At 47.0% G+C, this 20,269-nt stretch overlaps 1 long non-coding RNA gene across 4 annotated transcripts; it reads right to left on the reverse strand.

Annotated features, from left to right (window-relative positions):
- Window positions 1-1,493: 1,493 nt before the first annotated feature.
- On the reverse strand, window positions 1,494-19,538 carry LOC147360234 (uncharacterized). Of its 4 annotated transcripts, none has more exons than XR_015139041.1 (3): window positions 19,356-19,538; window positions 4,310-4,379; window positions 1,494-1,631 (listed from the first exon to the last, which is right to left on the reverse strand). It is a non-coding gene; the product is annotated as an uncharacterized LOC147360234 (long non-coding RNA). The 4 variants fall into 4 exon arrangements; XR_015139040.1 differs by lacking the exon at window positions 19,356-19,538 and adding an exon at window positions 13,048-13,184; XR_015139039.1 differs by lacking the exon at window positions 19,356-19,538 and adding an exon at window positions 9,906-10,021.
- Window positions 19,539-20,269: the final 731 nt, after the last annotated feature.

Below are 20,269 nucleotides of genomic sequence, written 5' to 3' on the forward strand. Positions count from 1 at the left end.
AGGCTAAGTTTGTTGGACTCACAAATGTGCTCTCAGAATGGAAGTCGTGGGAATGTAGGGGAATTACTGTACTTAATGTTTTAATTCATCCCTCTTCTTTCTTTAGTTTCATCCTAAGTAATAATATCTATGAAATAATAATGTTTATGAAATCATTTACAAATAAACTATGAAAAGTGTTCATTCATGGACCGTTGAAATCATATCTAGTGGCAAACACTTTAATTCTAATTCATTGAAAAAAATTAATGCTGTGAATGCTTCAAAGCTCAGTCTTAATATTATTTTCTCCCTTCCACGCTCTCTGACTCCTCCTTCCTGACCAAGATCAAGTGCCCCACTCACTGAGTGTCTTTTTCCTTTGTGACACTTGACACTAACTTATTAAGTTAGTAATGGTGGTAACTGGTGATTTTAGGTCTCTCTGCCCTACAGAATGCCAGGTCTGTGAGGGCTGGGACCTTGTCTGTCTTGCTTAGCACTTGATCCCCAGCACCCAGCCAGAGATCCTACAGAATGAGGGAATGAAAGCAGGGTAGTACAGTGGTTAGGACCACACACCGAAGTCAAACCAATCTAGTTTTGAATTCTGCTTCATAATATTGGAGAAGGAAATGGCAATCCACTCCAGCACTCTTGCCTGAAAAATCCCATGGATGGAGGAGCCTGATAGGCTATACAGTACATGGGGTCACAAAGAGTCGGACACGACTGAGCAACTTCACTTTCACTTTCCTATAATATTGACATGTTTATAAACATATAGTTATATATTATTATATGTTTATATATAGCTTCAGAAGGAGGAATCTCTTGAGAGAATTTAGCAGAGATCCCATTATATATATATTTATACACACACACACACACACACACACACACACACACATATATATACTCCCTGTTTATTAACTCTTTGACATCAGGCAAGTTGCTTAACTCCTCTGAGTCCCAGTTTCCTCATCTGGACAATGATAATAAGGGTGGAATTTTTTAAATTATTGACTGTTGGTTGTGCTGGGTCTTCGTTGCTGCGCATGGGCTTTCTCTAGTTGTGGCAAGCAGGGGCTACTCTTCATGGTGGTGCAAGGGCTTCTCATTGTGGTGGCTTCTCTTTTTGAGGAGTAGAAGCTCCAGGGCTCACGAGAGCCCTTTGTTGGACTCAGGAATGTGCTCTCAGAATGGAAGTCATGCGCATGTAGGGGAATTACTGTATTTAATGTTTTAATTCATCCCTCTTCTAGTTGTGGTGCATGGGCTCGGTGGTTGTGGCTGTCAGGCCCTAGATCACATGGGCTTAGTTGCTTCATGGCATGTGGAATCTTCCTGGAGCAAGGATGGAACCCATGTTCCCTGCATTGGCTGGTGGATTCTTGTCCACTGTATCACTAGGGAAGAACCTCAAGTGTAGAATTTTAAGAGATTTTTTTTTAAGCTGTTGGAGAACACAACTAGTAAGTGGTGAGTTTTGGATTGACACTTGGGTCCTCTTACCTCCAAAGCTATGTTCTTTCTTTTAAGCAAGTTGCCAGAACCAGTTTCACCTTGCTTTTGGATTCTTTCATCATAGTCTTTCCACCTTGGGATCAATCGCAGGCAGCGAGGTGAGGTATGTGACTCCTACTTGTTAGCTGCCAAAGTAATTTGAGGAGTGCTTTAAGGCAGACAGTGCCTCCTAACACTTCTCCACCACCACCCTCCAAAGCCAGGGAGAATCTGCACTTATTTCCCAGGTACCTCCAAGGAAGATCGGAGTAGCCATGAAAACACAACACACGTGCCAAAAGGGCACACAAAGCACAGTTCCCATGCACAAACATGCAGGTATCTGGGCACCTTCTTATAGACTGAACTTCCCTGCCAGAATGCGTGATCACAGTGCTTTGAGGCTGGCTGTCTTACTCAAGGCCACCTGGCCCCTCTGATTCCTGATACTTCGATCAGGTGTCCCCACGATATGGTCCACCACCCCTAGTACTTGAGAAGACTATAGATAATGCCTGTATAGACATCTTAATTTTAATGATTATGTATATATTTCCATGTGTATGAGAAAAAAATTTTAATCATCACATCAAATCCTGGTTTTAAGAATATCTTTGTTTGGAATGGGGCTTTTTAAAAAGTTGATTGATTTAAATAAAAATGTGAGGGAATGGCACAGAGGAAACATATAAGACAAACTCCAGAAAGGTTAGAGGGAAATAAATGAGGCTTGGGAAACATTACTTTTTAAATCAAGACTGCTCACTCATGGGCCATCCCAGCCCCTGTAAAAATAACTAGCAGATGACAGCTGATGCTGTAGGCCTGTTTCCAATGTGAAAGGTGGATGATTTATCAATATTCCACTAAAAGAAGGGCTCCATATACAAATACATACATTGTTATGATTTAAAGTTAAACAGGTCTTTTCCCACGAGACTTCCCAGAGTCGTCCATATGCTGATACACATGGCAGGAAGCATCTCCAAAATGTTTATAAGCCCAGAAATCTTTTTTTTCCTTCCCAGAGTGCTTCTTAAGACTGGGCTCTCTGGAATGACCAGCCCTCAGGCTTCTTATTCTAGATGGCCACCCAAGATACAGCCCATAGTCATTTGCTTCTGACTTGCATGGGATTGTTCTTATTGCCTTAACCCAAGTCTTGGCTCCCAGAACTGAACATGTCTAGGGTTGTCTGAACAACTTTTGCTTTTCAGGGAACCTGTGCTTCTGCACAGTGTACACAAATGTACAAATATGATGTTGTCCCTCTGGCTACAGTTGTGTGACCCAAGCTGAGCCACTCAGATCAACTTCCTTGAGACTTTGGAACCAGGAAAGAGAAAGTGGTTTGGTCTTTCTTCCTGCAGATGGATCTGTAGTATGTAAATCAGGAAGCTGCCCTGCTGGTATTTTCTGCCAAAAGGGCCAGAGAGAGCTGGGAGCAAGGAGGAAAGAAGGAAGAGAAGAGAAGGCCCCGATGGAGTTCAGTGTCCTCAGTTCCTAGTATCTCTTGAGGCTTTATTTCCCCGGATCTTGTGCCTTTAAATAAATTCTCCTTTTTGCTGCATGGAGGTCTGATGGGTCACTAAAGACCAAGAACTCTACGTTATACCAAGTCCTAATCTACACTCGACTCCTACGCACTCTCAAGGCCTCTGTTTTCTTTTGGTCCTGGACCCGGGCCCCTCTTGTTATGGCACCTGGATGCCCCCTAGAGTTTTGATCTTGGATGTTGGCACAGCCTCGACTGGCAATTCTTGGGCAGCAGCATCTTCTAGTTCTCCTTTCCTATGTGTGCCTTGCCTAAGGACCTGCTGCCCTTTCAAGACTTAGACGATGCTCAGAATAGAACCTGCTTGATACCTCAGAAAGGAGATCCAGGCTGGCCATCACAGTAACAACTAGACACACCCTTTGCCTGTTGGTAATGGCCCAGCAAAGGTTAAATTTTGTGGAATAAAAAAGGAGACGAACAACAGAAAAGCTGGCAGCCCTGGAGTCATGGGATGAGAAGTGAAAGTCACTTCGTTGTGTCCAGCTGTTTGTGACCCCATGGACTTCTCCAGGCCAGAATACTGGAGTGGGCAGCCTTTCCCTTCTCCAGGGGATCTTCCCAACCCAGGGATCAAACCCAGGTCTCCCGCATTGCCCAACCCAGGGATCGAACCCAGGTCTCCAACACTGCAGACGGATTCTTTACCAGATGAGCCACGAGAGGACAGATGATAAAGATGTAGGTCACGTGGGGAGTCTATTTTCACATTCTTACTTTGTCTTCCTGCCAGAAGAAATCTTTTCTGTGGTGAGGACATGTATTGATTCCACCACTATTCTCCAAGAAATGAGGGAGTATATTGGTTATATGTGGGGGCTTCCCAGGTGGCTCAGTGGTAAAGAATCCACCTGCCAATACGGGAGATACAGGAGACGCAGATTCAGTCTCTGGGTTGGGAAGATCCCCTGGAGGAGAAAATGGCAACCCACTCCAATATTCTTGCCTGGAGAATCCCGTGAATAGAGGAGCCTAACAGTCTATATAGTCCATGGGGTTGCACAGAGTCAGACACAACTGACTGACTGAGGACACACACACACACACACACACACACACACACACAGGCTATATGATAGGTAGGTACTATGCTACGCCCTGGAGACACAGATATTAATAAGACCAAATCCTTTTGTTGGAGAAGTTCCTAGTCTGATAACAAGATAAACATATTCCCCAACTGTTACCATAAGGTATGAAGAATAACATGGCAGAGGTGGCCAGCTACCAGTTGCTATGGGAACACTGGGAAGGAGGTGTTCAACTCACCAGTGGTGGCAGAGCGGGCAATATGAGAGACTTCTGGTCGGATGCCATTCTCTAAAGATGTGAAGGCGGCCTGTGGAAGAAAAAGGAAGGTATTGCAGGAAGAAGAGCCACCTGGGCCAAGGCAGAGCATCCTGGGCAGGGACAGCTTTGGTCAGGACGGAACAGAGGGTACCTGTGAAGATAAACCAGAGAAGGAGGCCGGGCAGGCGGGGATGCCTCCCTTGGTGACAGTGGAGCTCCCGCAGGACGAGCCATAATGGGGTTTTGAGGAGGTGTGAGACAAACCATGAGCAGCACAGTAGGGGAGAGTTTGGCAGAGCTGATGCTGGAGATGAGCAAGTTATCCAGGAGGCCCATGGAGACCACTGCAAGTGTCTCAGAAGCATCAATAAGTGTGGGGTTGGGAGGTCGTTTGGAATAACTGTGAAGAGGCAGCCCTTGAAGGGGACAGCAGGGTACTGACCTGTGACCAGGGTCCTGCCCCATAAGAACTTAGGACAGCAGCTCTCCCTGAATCTCCCTCTCACCAGATATGCTGCTGGGACATCCTGCTGCCCCTCGGGTCCAGCCACCTCCACATGGAGCACCAGCAGGCTGGGGGCGGCAAAGAGGCAGGAACTGGGGCTCCAGGAAATCCTGGATAATTCTGGGAGTGAGTGCAACCCCAAGCTGACTCAGCATGACTCTCCCAAGAAAATGGAACAGAGATGACAGCCCCGCTCAATAACCAGCAGGGGTTATTGACACAAAGAAAAAGAAACGGGACTTCCCCGGTGGTCCAGTGGTTAAGACTCTGAGCTCCCAGTGCAGGGGGCATGGGTTTCATCCCTGGTGGGAGAAGTAAGATCCCACATGCTACACAATGTGGACAAAATATTTAAAATAATAATAATAAAATAACCAGCAGGGAACAGCTTTGCCGAGATCAGGTTCAGAAGAGATATACCTGCCCATGCCCCCAACAAGCTTTTTGACTCCTACATCCAGTCTCTTCCACCTCCAGCATCTTTTCTCCCTCCTGCCTGGCAACTTCTCCACTTATTCCCCCCTCTCAGCTTTCTCTCTTGACCTTGTTAAAAATAATCTCTCACATTAATCAATTACTTACCACGTGCTCTCCCCTGGACTAACTGCTTCCCATACATTATCTTACTTAGTCCTCACAATAAACTTTATCAAGTTGGTACCACTAGTATCATCATTTTGCAAACCAGGAAACTGAGGCTTAGGAAGATTAAGTTAACTTAGTCACACAGTTGTTACGTCGTGGGGCAATGATTTGAACCCAAGCGGTGTTACTATAGAGCCCACAGTCTCTTAATTCCTGTGCTGCCTCTGAAGGTCCTTAGGTCACTGTTTCTCTTGGCATGCTTGAAATATTCAGAAAGGATAATCCATGCTTGCTGCCTTTTCTGCCTTATAATCCAACCCCTTAAATGGTGTTGATCTGACTTCCATTCTAATCAGAGACTTCCTAGTTTGCAAATAGATTAGCCTTATTCTCCTCCACCTTCCTGCAGTACTCAGTGATGCTGGGCATATTCTTTGGGTCCTTTCCATTTGGCTCCAGTGACCATGAATTCTCTTGGTTTCCCTCCTGCCTCTGCAAATGCCATTATTTCTGCCTCCTCCTCTTCTCCCAGCACAATGTCAGCATGCCCAAAACTTCTGTCCTCAATCTTCTTTTCTCTGCAACCACCCTCCTCCTGGAAGCTTTACGGACTCTATGCCGACTCCTACAGAGAGCCTCTCAAATGGGTATCTCGAGGCTTGACTTCTTTTTGGAGCTCCAGAAACATTTATCCATCTGCCCTTCGGGTGGCTCAGAGGGTAAAGAATCTGCCCACAAAGCAGGAGACCCGGGTTGGACTCCTGGGTTGGGAAGATCCCCTGGTGAAGGGTATGGCGACCCACTTTAGTAATCTTGCCTGGAGAATCCCATGGACAGAGGAGCCTGGCCGGCGACAGTCCATGGGGGTTGCAAAGAGTTAGACACAACTGAGTGACTAACACACACAAACTACTGCTTGTGTCCCTGTGATGGTCCCCTCAGTCTTCTGCTCCTGGGTTCAACATTTCCCCTAGATCTACCCTTCCCTTCTGTGGTCTCTGCTTGGTGATTAGGTCTATCCACCTGCTTCCTAGTCAAGCAGCTCAAATCCTTGGAGCCTCTTGAATTGATCCCTTCTGCCCCATCCCATTAGTGGCTATCTCTGTGGGGTCTGCCAAGACCTACTTCTGTGATTATCTGTCCCTCTTCCCCCCAGGTACGCGTGGCACCTGCCCCTTCCCTGGCTTTTCTGCATAACACACACATACACGTAAATATCACAACACCTATGAACCAGGTGCCTGGTGCCAAGTATTCAGCCACAAATTAGACAGACACGGTCCTTTCCCTCAAGGAACTCAGGCCTGGTAGGTGGGACAGACAAGAGAACAAGTCGTTGCCACTTCCTCTGTTAAATGCTTTGGGGATAATGCACAGCATGTTTGCTACAGGAGCCCTTTAGGGATGCTGTCATGCTGGAATTGAGGAGTCAGACAAAGGCTTCTGTAAATGACGTTTAAACCTGAGGCCTGCCTTACAAGTGGGAGCAGAAGCTAGTCAGTGAAAGTTAGGGAAGACCGAGAACACAAGTGAGGGAGATGACCACTAGAGGCCCGGAGAACAGATGAAATAAAGACTTGGGAATTCCAGAGTGGGGTTTGTAAGACCCCTGAATTACGCTAGTGTGGCTGAGGGGTAGACTGAGAGAAAGGGTAGTGAGAGGTGAGGCTGAAGCGGTAAGCAAGGCCCAACTCATGCAGGATGTTTTTTGTTGGTTAAGAAGTTTACAATATAACCTGAGAGCAATGGGGAGCCACTGATGAGTTGTAAGCAATGGGAGAACATAATCATATGCATTAAAAATTTTTTTTTAAATTTTTTTGTACCTGTGCCATGTAGCCTCTTGGATTTTAGTTCCCTGACCAGGGACTCAACCCGAGCCCCCTACAGTGGACGCACGGAATCTTAACTAGAGGACCACCAGGGGTCCAGTCATATCTATTTTAGTAAATGCTACTTACAATATAGAAAATGGATTTGAAAGTGTCAAGAGGAGAGGCTTGTTAGGCCACAGTTAAGAAGGCTGATGCCATCATCTAGGGAAAAAATGACAGTGATGCTGGCCCTAATCAGCAGAAGAGCCATGAGGGTGGAAAGGAGTGGATTTGTATTTGCAGGATATTCATGACAGAGGGTTGATGTATCAGGTGTCAGAGAAAGGGAGAGGGGAGGAATCGAGGCTATGGATGGGCGTGCCATTCACAAAGGCTCGGGAACACTGCGGAATGACCTAGTTTGAGGGAAAGATGATGAATTCCCATCCTGTACATTCAAATTTGAAGTGCCTGTGGGGTAGCCTGGTCAAGATATCCGGTAGACAGTTGGATACATGGGTTTGGAGCTCAGAAGAGGAACTGGAAGTGGTACCTGAAGTGACTAAATTAGATGAGATCATTTGGGAGGGTCTGGAAGGAACGTCTTATTTTAGGGATGGGCCTGAGAGAGGAAGTAAAGGATAACAAGTTCAGGCAAGTTGTTGAAGAGGTTTAGTTACACACAAGAGGAGGAACACAGTACAGGAACCAGAGTAACCTGGGGTTAAGAGGGTTTGTGTGTGTGTGTTTGTTTGTCTGTCTGTTTTATGATGGAGAAGACACACTTATATCTAGTCTAGAAGAGGATCATTCTTCTAGAATGGATTTGGGTCATTCCATTCCTTGGACAAAGTGATGGCGCAATTGAGTTGATATACCAGGAATTGTGGCTCAAATGGTAAAGAATCTGCCTGTAATGCAGGAGACCCGGGTTTGATCCCTGGGTTGGGAAGATCCCGTGGAGAAGGGAATGGCCACCCACTCCAGCATCCTTGCCTAGAGAATTCCATGGACAGAAGAGCCTGACGGGTTACATTCCGTGGGGTGACAAAGAGCCCGACACGACTGAGTGGCTAACACTTTCCCCAGGAATTCTGAATCAGGTAAAGAAGCAGGTCCCTTTGGAGCAGAGACCCCTCTTTGCTTCTCAGATACCACAGGCTGCTTCGACCTCCCCTCCAGGGCTCTGGGGACTTTCCCACCACAACTCGCAGAAGGATTGACTCAGAGAACTTGTTTTTCAGGATGGCTTATCCAGGCCCCCAGGGAATAGTCTCTTCCCACAGGGTCAAGTCCAGCCCTGCAAGATCTATCGCTACCTTTCCAGGACTCAGCTGCAGGTCTCAGAGCAGGGGTTTGACAGAACGGACTCCGACTGGGGTGAAAGACACCCAGAGCCTGGGAGCTGGATTATCCTCCTTGGTTTCTGCCACGTGGCTAGGGTCCACTAACATTTCCTGATGCATGTTTAGTGACAGGTTCTGGTAGTAGTCTTGGGATGAATGAGACAGGGCCTTCACCTGGAGGACCCCACAGTCCAGAAGGGGAGCTAGACAAGTAAACCCTCAGTTACAAGACAACAGTTTAGGAACCTCATGAGAGAGCCCACAGGGCTAGTAAGCCAGGCAGACTCTTTCTCAGAAGCCCGACTTGAAGGGTTTGATGGCAGAAAGCTAAAGATTCCAATGACGATGGATAGCATCACCGACTCAATGGACATGAGTTTGAGCAAAAACTCAGGGAGATGGTGAAGGACAGGAAAGTCTGGCATGCTGCTGCCCATGGGGTCGCAAAGAGCCAGACATGACTTAGCAATGAGCAACAACAAAGACTCCAAATTTCCCACCAGACCCAGAGCTTGGCTCTTCTGTTATTTGGGGGAAAATGGCAACTCAATCTATTTTAAATTGACTTTTTGTTCCTCTGGGGGAATGTCCCCCTTCCTGTTGTGTGTGAGTATTAAGAACTGGGAAACAGAAAATATTTGCACAAAACTTTACAGAATATCCAAGTTGAGCCTTGGAAACCCCAGATGAAAAGCAGGCAAGGCTGTCATTGCTGGGTGTTAGAGAATTCCTGGACTCTGTCCTCAGACCTCCTTTCTTCCTATCTCATCCAACTTGTGGCTAAATACCAGTTACAGACTGACAAGTCCTGAGTTCATATCGGTAGTCAGGGCCTTGGCCAACACACACCACCGCCCTGGCCTCACATTTATATATCCAGCTGCCTACCCACTATCCCTGATTAGGGATCGAATCCATACCCTTGTCAGTGAGAGCGCAGAGTCCTAACCACTGGACTACTAGGGAATTCCTTCCAATGGGCTTCTTAAACACACCTCTAACCAAGTTTCTTTCTCCCCCAACCTCGAACCCACCACTCCCTTGGTCTTCCTCATCACAGTCAATGGCTCAGGTCAAACCTCTGAGTCAATCTTGGCTCTTGGCTTTCTACCTTTTTTTTTTTTTCTTTTGGCTGCTCTGGGTCCTCATTGCAGCCTGCTGGTTTTTGTAGCCGTGGCCCCTTGGATTTAGCTGCCCTGCAGCATGCAGGATGTTATTTCCCTGATCAGGGATCAAACCCAAGTACCTTGTATTGAAAGACAAATTCTTAATCACTGTTCCACTAGGGAAGTCCACGTCCTTGGCTCTTTCTCTTGTTCACCTACCTCCCCCACACCACCGATATCCAACCTGTCAGCAAATCCCATGGACACGGCCTTAAATATCCAGAGGCTAAACTTCTCTCCCCATTCCCTTGGCTTCCATTTTAGCCCAAGACTCCATTGTCTCCACCTGGCTTAGCCTCCATCATCTCCCTGCTTCTGTGTTTGTCTTCCTATAGGACATCCTCAGAACAAGGGATCTTTTAAAATCGTGATCCTTTGAAAAATGTGAAATTCTGTCACTTCTGTGCTCAAACCCCTCCAGTGGCTCCCATCTCACTCAGGATAAGAGTCAAAGTCCTTACCATGGCCCCCAAGGTCTTCCCCTGCCTGCTCCCACCCCCTGCCTGGTCCCTTGACTTCATCTGCTGGTGCTCCTCACCTTCATCACCCTGCCCCAGCCTCACTGATCTCTCTACCACTCACCCTCCAGCCTTAGCACTCTTAAACTTGAAGATATTTCTGCCTGGGACATCATTCCCCCAAATATCTCCATGGCCTACTTTCTCACTTCTTTCAGATCCTTACTAAAATATCTCCTTTTCAGTGAGAATTTTCTTGACCACTCTATTTATCTGTTTAGTTTAATGCCAAATTTCTAGCATCTACAGCAGTGCCTGGCACCTATGGATGCTCAATTAATATTTGTTGAATAAATTAATTAGTCATGGGCTGCAGTGAGCTCCAATGTGTATCAAGTGGGGGCCTGGGATGTGCCAGAAAACTCCCTGGAGTGGTGACACAATTCCCATTTTGCAGATAAGGAGACTAAAGCTTGGAGAAGCATGAGCACCTTTCCTGTCTCTTCTCATAGCAACATGTCCCCAGCACCTATGATTTGTCATTGTCCATTTCCCCAACCAAATGTAAGAATTTTGAGCCCAAGGGTCATCTCTTACTCCTTGTTGCTTAAAAGCACCTGGTAGAAACTTGGGCATGTACAGAATGCTTAAGAGATATGTTCTGTGTGAATGAATGAATGAAATGGCCAAATCAGGATACAACCCCCCAGCTGTCGAATAGCAAAGTCGGATAGCTCACCCCACTCTACGGGGGTGGGGGGGTCCCTAAAACAGCCATGGAGCCAATAGTTAAGAGTCCCTCCCCTTGGCAGAGTACTCTTCTTGAGAGCCAGAAGTATTTCGGATGGAGAACAGTGTCCACTGGCTGACAGTTTTTTCCCATCACAAACCAGGCAAACGGAAAGAATTTCTCCACTCAGTCCTTTCACAGTTCCCAGGCACACAGTCAAGGTTAATCTTCAGACCTCTCCTCTGTGTTCTCCCGACTCACTGTCTCATCTACTCTTGTGGCTTTAAACACCAATTACATACTGAGAAGATCTAAGTTCATATCTGTGATCAGGATCTTGCCCCCATCTGCATTCTGCCCCACTAATTTTCCCAATCTTCGGCTGCTGGGTTGGGCGGCTTGCCCATCACCCACTCACTCAGCCTTCAGCCAGCAGTCTCTGCTGCCTTCCCTGGGCCACACTGAAAACTGAGTTTCCCCTCCCTGCCTTTCCATCCCCACCGTGAGTTGGCTTTTTCCTCTGAGTCTTCATTTGGACAAACTCACTCTCCTTTGCCTCTTCTTTTTATTTCATTTATTTATTTTAAAATTATTGTTAGTCCTTAACGTTAACACGCGTGATCAGGAAAAGTGGCTTGTATAATCATTACTTCTTTTTGGCTGTGTCTTCTGGCATGCAGAACTTCCCCAACCAGGGATCAAACCCATGCCCTCCAGCAGTGGAAGCTTGAGTCTTAACCACCAAAGAACCACTGGGGAAATCCTGTCTCTTCTTTTTAGACTCTCCTCCATCCCCTAAACCCCTGTCTTAGGTCATGGAGATGGCTTACTCCATTCATGGATGATGGTGGCCCACTTATCTCACATGCTTCTCTCTCCTGAGCCTTCAGTTCTCTAGATCAGTAATCCTTAAACTACAGGGAGAGGGCCTACACCCCTTTGGTGGTCTATGGGCCCTCTCCCTCCAAAAAAACCCACATATACTCTTTTTTTTTCAACCTTTTACATTTTTAAAATTAAACTATAGTTGATTTATAATGTTCTAATTTCTGCTGTATAGAGAATAACTCAGTTATACACATGTATACATTCTTTTTAAATATTCTTTTCTATTATGGTTTATCCCAGGAGATTGGCTATAATTCCCCATGCTATCCCTTAGGACCTGGTTGTTTATCCATTCTAAATATAATAGTTCACATATGCTCTTTTTTTTAAACAGTGTTTTATTTTTTATCTAAAATTTCTTCAAAACGTATAATTGCTATACAATATTAAGTTACAAGTTTACGATATAGTAATTCAGAATTTTTAAAGGCTATGCTCCATTTATAAGCATCAAATAACATATGAAGGATTCACAGATGCTCTTGAATACAGCATTTTGCATAGAAGTTCAAATTCATCCCAGTTAAGAGCCCCTCTGTAAGAGGGTCTCTCTGCTTCTCCCCTCCCCTCTAGGTTTCCAATTGTTGTTGGCTCTCCAGTCAATCAGAAGTGTCCTTAGAATCAGAAGTGTCTCCCTACCATATTATCACTAATACCCTTATTGTCATGAACAGCAGCCACAAGATTTGCACAACCCCTTTTCATGCATCAACTGATTTTGTGCTCTTAACAACCCCAAGAGGAAGGAACTATTATTGTCCCATTTTCACGGCTGAGAGAACTCCATGGTTGTATGTTTCGCCAACACCACTTTTAAGTCCAGGCTGTTTTTCCTCTGTATCGCATTGTGTTGCTCACTATAAATTGCTGTTTCCTTTGACCCTTTTATCTCCAGCACCTGAAACCTACCTCTGCCCCCTACCCACACCCCATGGTGTGTTGCCTGTTATTCTCAACTGCTGCTTTTTTTTTTAACCTCCTCTCTCCCTGTCACCTGAAAGGCACATCACCTCCCCCACTTCTCTGAAGCTCCCTCCTTCTCCCCCATCCATGCCTTCAACTGACCACAGGTGGCTTCTTTGCAGTTGCTTGAGCACATGTGAGCCATGCAAGGGTTGGTTTCATTTCCCCTTCCACTCAGCCCAGCTGTGCCTGCCTCTGGGATCCTTGCTGGCACTCCAACCCCTTCTGGCAGAAGGCTTTGGCACTTCTAGGGTTGTCATACCTGAAATCCAGGTAAGAGGAAGGAAAGGGACACGCTGTTGAGGACCTACTTTGGCTGAGGCCTCATGCATGGCCTGGGGGCCCAGATTCCAACCTTTAAAGCCTCCAACTTCCAGGTTCTTCCAGGTAGCCTACTGATGGGCACCTGGAGGCTCTAAGATGATTGGTCTGAATCCATCTGCTGCCTGTCTGCCAATGGCTAAGGGCTCCTCTGGCTTGGCTAACCTTTAACTGCCCCCTGAGCCAGCAAAACTACTGCTCGCTGCCTCCATGAGAAACACCTGGCTGTTGGTTAACCTCTTCCTCTTCAGCTCAAATCTCAGACAGGCCTGATCATTTTAGTTAGGTTAATCACAATCACACTTTTGCTCCTAGTGTGATAAAATAGTCGGTCATTACAAAAGCAGTTTATAAAACTGCTTACCAAAGTGTAACATAGACATAGAAAAGTACGCATATCAAAAGTAGGCAACTTGATGAATCTTAACCCATCTGTATAACCGGCACTCAGTCAAGAAACAGAGTTGGTCAGCACCCTGAAACACCACTGGCCTGTGTGCTTTCTTCCTCTCCTTGCCCTCAGCATAACCACTATCCTGATGACCTTTAACAGCGCAGATTGGTCCTGCTTGGTTTTGTCCCACAAAAACAATTTTAAGAGAACTAGATCATTCTCTTATCCATACCCCTAGACACATATTTTAATTGATTGATTCAATTCATCATTGACCAGATGTTGACTGTGTATAAAATGGATCAAAAATCTGAATTAAAACAAAAAATTCTGGGACTTCCTTGGCGGTCCAGTGGTTAAGACTCCACACTTCCAAGGCAGAGGTTGCAGGTTCCATCCCTGGTCAGGAAACTAAGATCCAACATGCTGTGGGGCATGGCCGAAACCCCCCAAAAAGCAAAAACCAAGAACCTGTGGCCTCAAAGGGTCTTTGGCTGTAAACTGACCCTTCACTGAGCCTGCAGAATCCCAAAGTGTATCCTTCATAAAGTGCCCAGAACATGCAAGCCCATCTGATCACTTCCTCTAAAGGTCAAGTGCTTATCTCACTGGGTTTTTTATTTTTTTGCTTTCTTTCCTCTTGATTTTATTTTATTCATTTAGTTCTGAAGGAGGGAAATTAGAGATGCTAGGGGGGATTCCGCCTCCCCCACCTCCCCACAACTCTAGCTTTGATCACTCCTAGATGGAGAAATCATCTTATAAGGCTACCTACTGCATTTTCCAAAAAGATGTGACAAGTTAGCTTTAAACTGTTAAACACACACAAACACACACTCAAAACCCCAAAAGCTGTCCTGTTTGTGCTCAGATATGCTGCAGCTTTTGCTCACTGATTCTAGCCCTGCCCGCTGCAATCTCCCTGAATTAATTAGTCAATTCAATATTCAGGTTTTGGGTGTTTTCCTGAGTGCCAGGCTCAGAGGCACATGAGGTGGGGCTTTCTGAACTCTGAATTCTTCTCATGGAGACCCTGGGGTTGACTGATTCAGGGATGTGGCTAAACCAACATTTACTACAGAACATTCCATTGGACACTAATCCCCAGAAATGCTTTGTGAAAATAGGGCTTGGAGCTCAAAGGAGTTGAGCAAATGCTCCACACTCTCTGGTCTCTTTCTCATATCACATCTTATACTAGCACAGATAAGACTCTGGGAGATCCGGAAGCATAAAAACTGACTCACTTTGTCAGTGTTTTGAAGACTTACATGACTTAGAATTCCTTTTCCTATAGAAGGCCTGTGAATACTTCTTAGAATTAGTGTCCTCAGGGCAGGATACAGATCAAGTAACTTTAAGCATCCTCCCAAACTGCACTAGCCCATGGTGATACTGAGCCCTTGAAATGCAGCCACTCCAAACTGAGATGTGCTGTGTGTAAAGGGATTTCCGAGGTGTCGCAGTTGGTAAAGAACCTGCCTGCCAAAGCAGGAGATGCAAGAGACGTGGGTTCAAACCCTGAGTCGGGAAGATCCCCTAGTGAAGGAAATGACAACCCATTCCAGTATTCTTGCCTGAGAAATCCATGGGCCATGGTCAGAGGAGACTGGCGGGCTACAGTGCCTGGGGTGGCAAAGAGTTGGACACAACTGAGCACATAGACACTGCGCTGTGAGTGTAAGTCACACACCAGATTTCAAAATCTTAGAAGAAAATCAAAGGTTAAAAGTCTTTATCTGGCTTATGTGTTGAAATAAGGCAATTTTTGAAATACTGGGTTAAAACGTGCTGTTAAAATTAACTTCATCAGGGACTTCCCTGGTGACCCAGTGGTAAAAGCTTCACCTTCCAAAGCAGCCAATGCCGGTTCGATCCCCTGATCAGGGAGCTAAGATTCCCACATGCCTCATGGCCAGAGACACAAAACATAAAACAGAAAGAGTATGGTAGCAAATTCAATAAAGATTTAAAAAATGATCCTCATCAAGAAAAAAAATTCTTTAAAAAATTAATTTCATCTTTTTCTATTTTGCTTTTTAAAATGTGACTACTAGAAAATACAGAGTTATGCATGTGGCATGTGACTACTAGAAAATACAGAGTTATGCATGTGGCATGTGTTGTGTTTCCATTGGAGGCTGCTACTTCAACATCCTGCCATGCTGTGCAGGCTCTGTGGGCTGGAAGAGGGGCATGGGACAGGGAGAGAGTTTGCAGCCCAGTGGAGGAAGTACAGGGGCACCCTGGGAATTCACTGAAGGGGCAGCTCACAAAGCTCCAAGACAGGCTGGTCAGGAAGTGGTGACTAAACTGAGACGTGAAAGATGAAAAGGAGTTAGACAGGGGAAGGCAGAGAAAACAGCATGAGCCCAGCCCTGGAAGAGAAAGGCAAACTGTGAGTATTCCAGAATGTCTGATGTGGCGGGTGGGGAACAGAGGGTAGGTACTGACCCAACATGAGACCAGAGAGGGCAGCCAGGGTCGAGATTTTTGGGGGCCTGGTAAGCCCTGGGTCAGGAAGATCCCCTGGAGAAGGAGAAGGACATGGTAACCTCCTCCAATATTCTTGCCTGGAGAATCCCACGGGCAGAGGAGCCTGGTGGACTACAGTCCATGGAGTCGCAAAGAGCTGGACAGAACTGAAGTGACTGAGCATGCATGCATGTAAGCCCTGGTAAGGAGTTTCTCCTGAGGGCAGTGAGACACCACTGAAGGGTTTTCAGCTAGGTGAGATTAGGAAGAACTGAATTTTTAGAAAGAATAGATATTTGGATGGCGCATAGATGAGTGTAGAGAGAAAATACAGGGAGGATGTCTACTCAGAAACTGTTGGAGTCATCGAGGAGTGAGAAGTCTGGAAACTATTCTACAAACCCCAGAATTAAGGAAATCCAGCATCTGGCAAAAGGGTCAGAGATGGGACTGCTGGCTGGGACTCCTACTTGGAGGTGGGACCAGGCAAGAGAGTGGTTGTTATTGTTGCTGTTTAGTTGCTAAGTCACGTTTGACTCTTTCGCAACCCCGTGGACTGTAGCCCGCCAGGCACCTTCTGTCTATGGGGTTCTCCAGGCAAGAATAGTGGAGGGGGTTGCCATTTCCTCCTCCAGGGAATATTCCTGACCCAGGAATCGAACCCGGGTTTCCTGCATTGGCAGGCGGCTTCTTTACCACTGAGCCACCAGGGAAGCCCAGAGAGGGTGGAGCCAGGGTTGATAGCCCATGTTATTTTAAATTTTATTTATTTATTTCTTTGACCGTGCCTCAAGGCATTCGGGATGTTAGTTCCATTACCCGGGACGGAACTCGTGTGTCCTGCAATGGAAGTATGGAGTCTTAACCACTGGACCATTAGGGAAGTCCCCTGGTTTTGAATGGTGAGGCTGTGATGGGAAAACAGAAGTCCTTGGGAGGGGAAGATGATGAACTTAGGGTCGTTCAAGTGGAGGGTGGAATGAAGTGTGGTGCATACAGTGGGGATGCCCAAGACGAAGTGGACAGCTGGGTGTGGTTCTCAGAAGAGAGCTATGGGGTGGAGGTAGAGTCTACAGGAAACATCTCCCCACTGAGCCTCAGTTGCCTCGTCTGCACTATGAGGCCGTGATCTACTTCCCAGTGTTACTGTGAGGATTAGATGATGTATCGAGTTGAATGTGCCAGGCCTTGCACAGGCTCACAGTAGGTGCTTAGGGAGATTTGGTTCTTTGTTTCAGAAGGTCCATCAGTTCCATTTCCTACATGGTCAAATGTACCAAGTGCTTTGCAGATACCACTTCCTCCTCCAGTACCCATGGAACCCACATCTTTGTTCTCAAAGTCCCCAGTGCGCTGATGGGGAGATGTTGCTGGGAAAAGCTGTGGGGAGAGGGAGTGTAGGCAGCTTCCCCCTGCCTGGGTTATCCTCGAGCGGGAAGGGAAGGGAGAGGGCAGTCAGTGCTCTGCAGTGGAGGAGATGCTGTCCTGGGCAACCGGGGCCGGGGCCACCTGCCCAAACCTGCCATCAGCAAATCAAGAGACCTTGCCCTGTTCTAAGCCTCAATTTCTCCACTGGCTCAAGGAGGAAGCTTCCCTGGTTCAGTCCCTGCCTTCTCCTGGCTCCCAGAAAGCCTCTTCCTTTTTCTTGACCCACAGAAGACATCACTTCCTTGAAGACTTGGCTCGCTGTGGGCCTCCTGGCGTCTCCTTGCTGGGGCAGAGGGCCAATATCTTGACAAGATTAAGAAGAGGTTTTGGGACTGAGCCAGCTGGGAAAACAGGAAAGATGACGAACCAGACTCCCCCCCCCTCTCCTCCTGGGGGTTGTTTATTCCAGTTTTCCCTCAGCCGAGTTTTCCGGATCCCTCGTAATGCTTGACATTTCAGCTGGTGCCTGGCCTCTGGCCCCAGGGCACCTAACGCACCTCTCCATCACAGAGCTCACGGAATAGACTCGCTCCCGTGCCCACTTGGCCAACTGCGCCCAACTCCTGGAAAGCAGCAAGTACACAGATATATCTAAGCTGAGAGCCTCTCACAGTCCAGGGGAGGACTTGTCCTCTCCCACAAGCCTCTCCAGCTCCCGTAATCTTGTCATTTTCAGCCATGGGAAATGAGGTTCAGGGAAGCCACCCACGTCACCCAGCGTGCTGGCGGTGGCTCCAGAAACGGGGAGGGTTGGAAGGGAGAGGGATACCTTATCAACGAGAGGCACGTTTTTCTGGAGGCTGCTGCTGAACCTTGCTTGGTTTCAATTCTGACTCTACAATTTCCTGCCTGTGGAGTTCAGGCAGGTTCCTATGGGGAGGCAGCGTGGGGTGTAGCCGGTTAAGAGCACAGACTCTGGAATTGAAAGTCAGCCCTGCCATCTGCTCATTCTGTGACCTTGGGCAAGTTCCTTCGCCTCTCTGTACTGCAGTTTCCACAGCTGTAAAACACGATAATAATAGCTCTGACCACATAGACTTGTTGTGCGGATTAAATGTGATAATCCATGTGGAACACTTCGCACAGTGTCTGGCCCAGGGGCTGATTCCACTCGTGTCAGCTGCATCTGGATTTGGACCTCGTGGACTCCCGCCCCACCTGCTCCCCAGCCTGTCACCCGTCATCCTGCTGGCTCATTCAGCCCTTGGCATGTGGTAGGTACTCACTGGCGTGCTGACTGCAGGAGTGGTTGGGGATTGACTCAGTGTTTCTGAAAACGAGTTTCTGATAATGTGTGGGAGGAGGATCCTGAAGGAAGATTTTCGGGAGTTTCCCAACCATCCTGCGAGGGATTGCTTTTTGCACGCGAGTATGAACTTGAAAATATTTCCAGACGCCTTTTGCCTCCCTGATGGCAGAAGCCACTCGTATGTTCACTGTGAACTGTTCAAACGTTACACACAGATATCAGGCTAAAGTCCTGAGTAATCCTGCTTTGAAAGAAGTGTTCACTGTTTATCTAAGACACGCACCGTTTATCTGAGGAATGTCCTTCCAGATTTTCCCTGTGCCTGGTATTCGAGCTCTGCTGTGTGTCCCACTCCGTGGTGTAAATCTAGATGACTAACTATACCTTAGGGTGGGCATTGTTGGGCTAGGATGCAGAATTTCATGGAACACTTTATCAGCAGTTAAAGCCACCGATGACTCACACCCCTGGCATACAATTAGCCTTCAGGACTCTGAGACCCGGAAATGATGAATCAAGTTCCCACCTGGCTTCAGAGTGAGTCCTCAGATTAGATTTCAGCAAGGAGATCCTCCAGTGTACTTGACCTCGATTATATGCAAGTCAACCAAGCCTTCATGAGGGGGCATAATGAGAGCTGTGGCCCCACTGCCAGAGAATAGCGCCCAACCCCCCCACCCCCCCATCCCCGTCACTCACTTACTGTGTGTAGGGAACTGAGCTGAAGGAGCCAGCCAGGCTGGGCTGGACATGGGTGGTTTCTGTGACCTCAAGCAAGTTGCTTCTCTTTCCTCAGGTTTCTCATCTGAAGAATGAGGAGAATCTTCCTGCCTTGAAAGGCACATCCCCCATCCATCCATCCATCCACCCATTTACACTTCCATCCTTCTAGCCATCCATCCTTAGAAGATGGTATTTCATAAGCCTGTGGGAGGATTACTCAATACACATAGCTATCTAGAGAAAAAAAAAGTTGAGTCCAGTGGTAGATTGTATTATTGTTCAGCAAATATTTACTTCCCCCAGCCCTCCTCACTATGGGAGGAATACACTTCCTCACTGTGTTGACATTGGAATTAGCCATGTGACTTGCATTGGGCAAAAGAATGTGTGTGGAAGTGATGCTGTCTCCATTTCCCCTTCTTGAGCAGCTGTCACTCGTCATGAGAACCATGAGTCCCAGACAGTGGGGGCTGCTTCAGCCTGGATTCAGAATAAGATACATGGGGCACACACCCCACGGCCTGGAGCCCAGCCTAGGAGAGCTGCGATGAACCCCAAACTGACTTGCAGACCCCTGGGTGAGAAATGAATGCTTCCTTTTTGGTAAGCACTCAGTTTGTGGAAGCTGCTAGTTTTCTTCTTCTTCCAGCTTTATTGAGATATAATTGACAGACAGCACTGTGTAAGTTTGGGCTTGAAGGTGGTGCTAGTGGTGAAGAACTCGCCTGCAATGCAGGAGAAACAGGAGACTGTGGGTTCCGTCTCTGGGTTGGGAAGGGCTCCTGGAGGAATACTGGCAACCCAGTCCAGTATTCTTGCCTGGAGAATTTCATGGATAGAGGAGCTTGGCGGGCTACAGTCCATAGCGTCGCACAGAGTCAGACATGACCGAAG

The sequence above is a fragment of the Bos grunniens genome, chromosome 13 (assembly GCF_055505025.1).
Source record: "Bos grunniens cultivar Pamir isolate PY7600 chromosome 13, Bosgru_T2T1.0, whole genome shotgun sequence".
Lineage (NCBI taxonomy): Eukaryota > Metazoa > Chordata > Mammalia > Artiodactyla > Bovidae > Bos > Bos grunniens.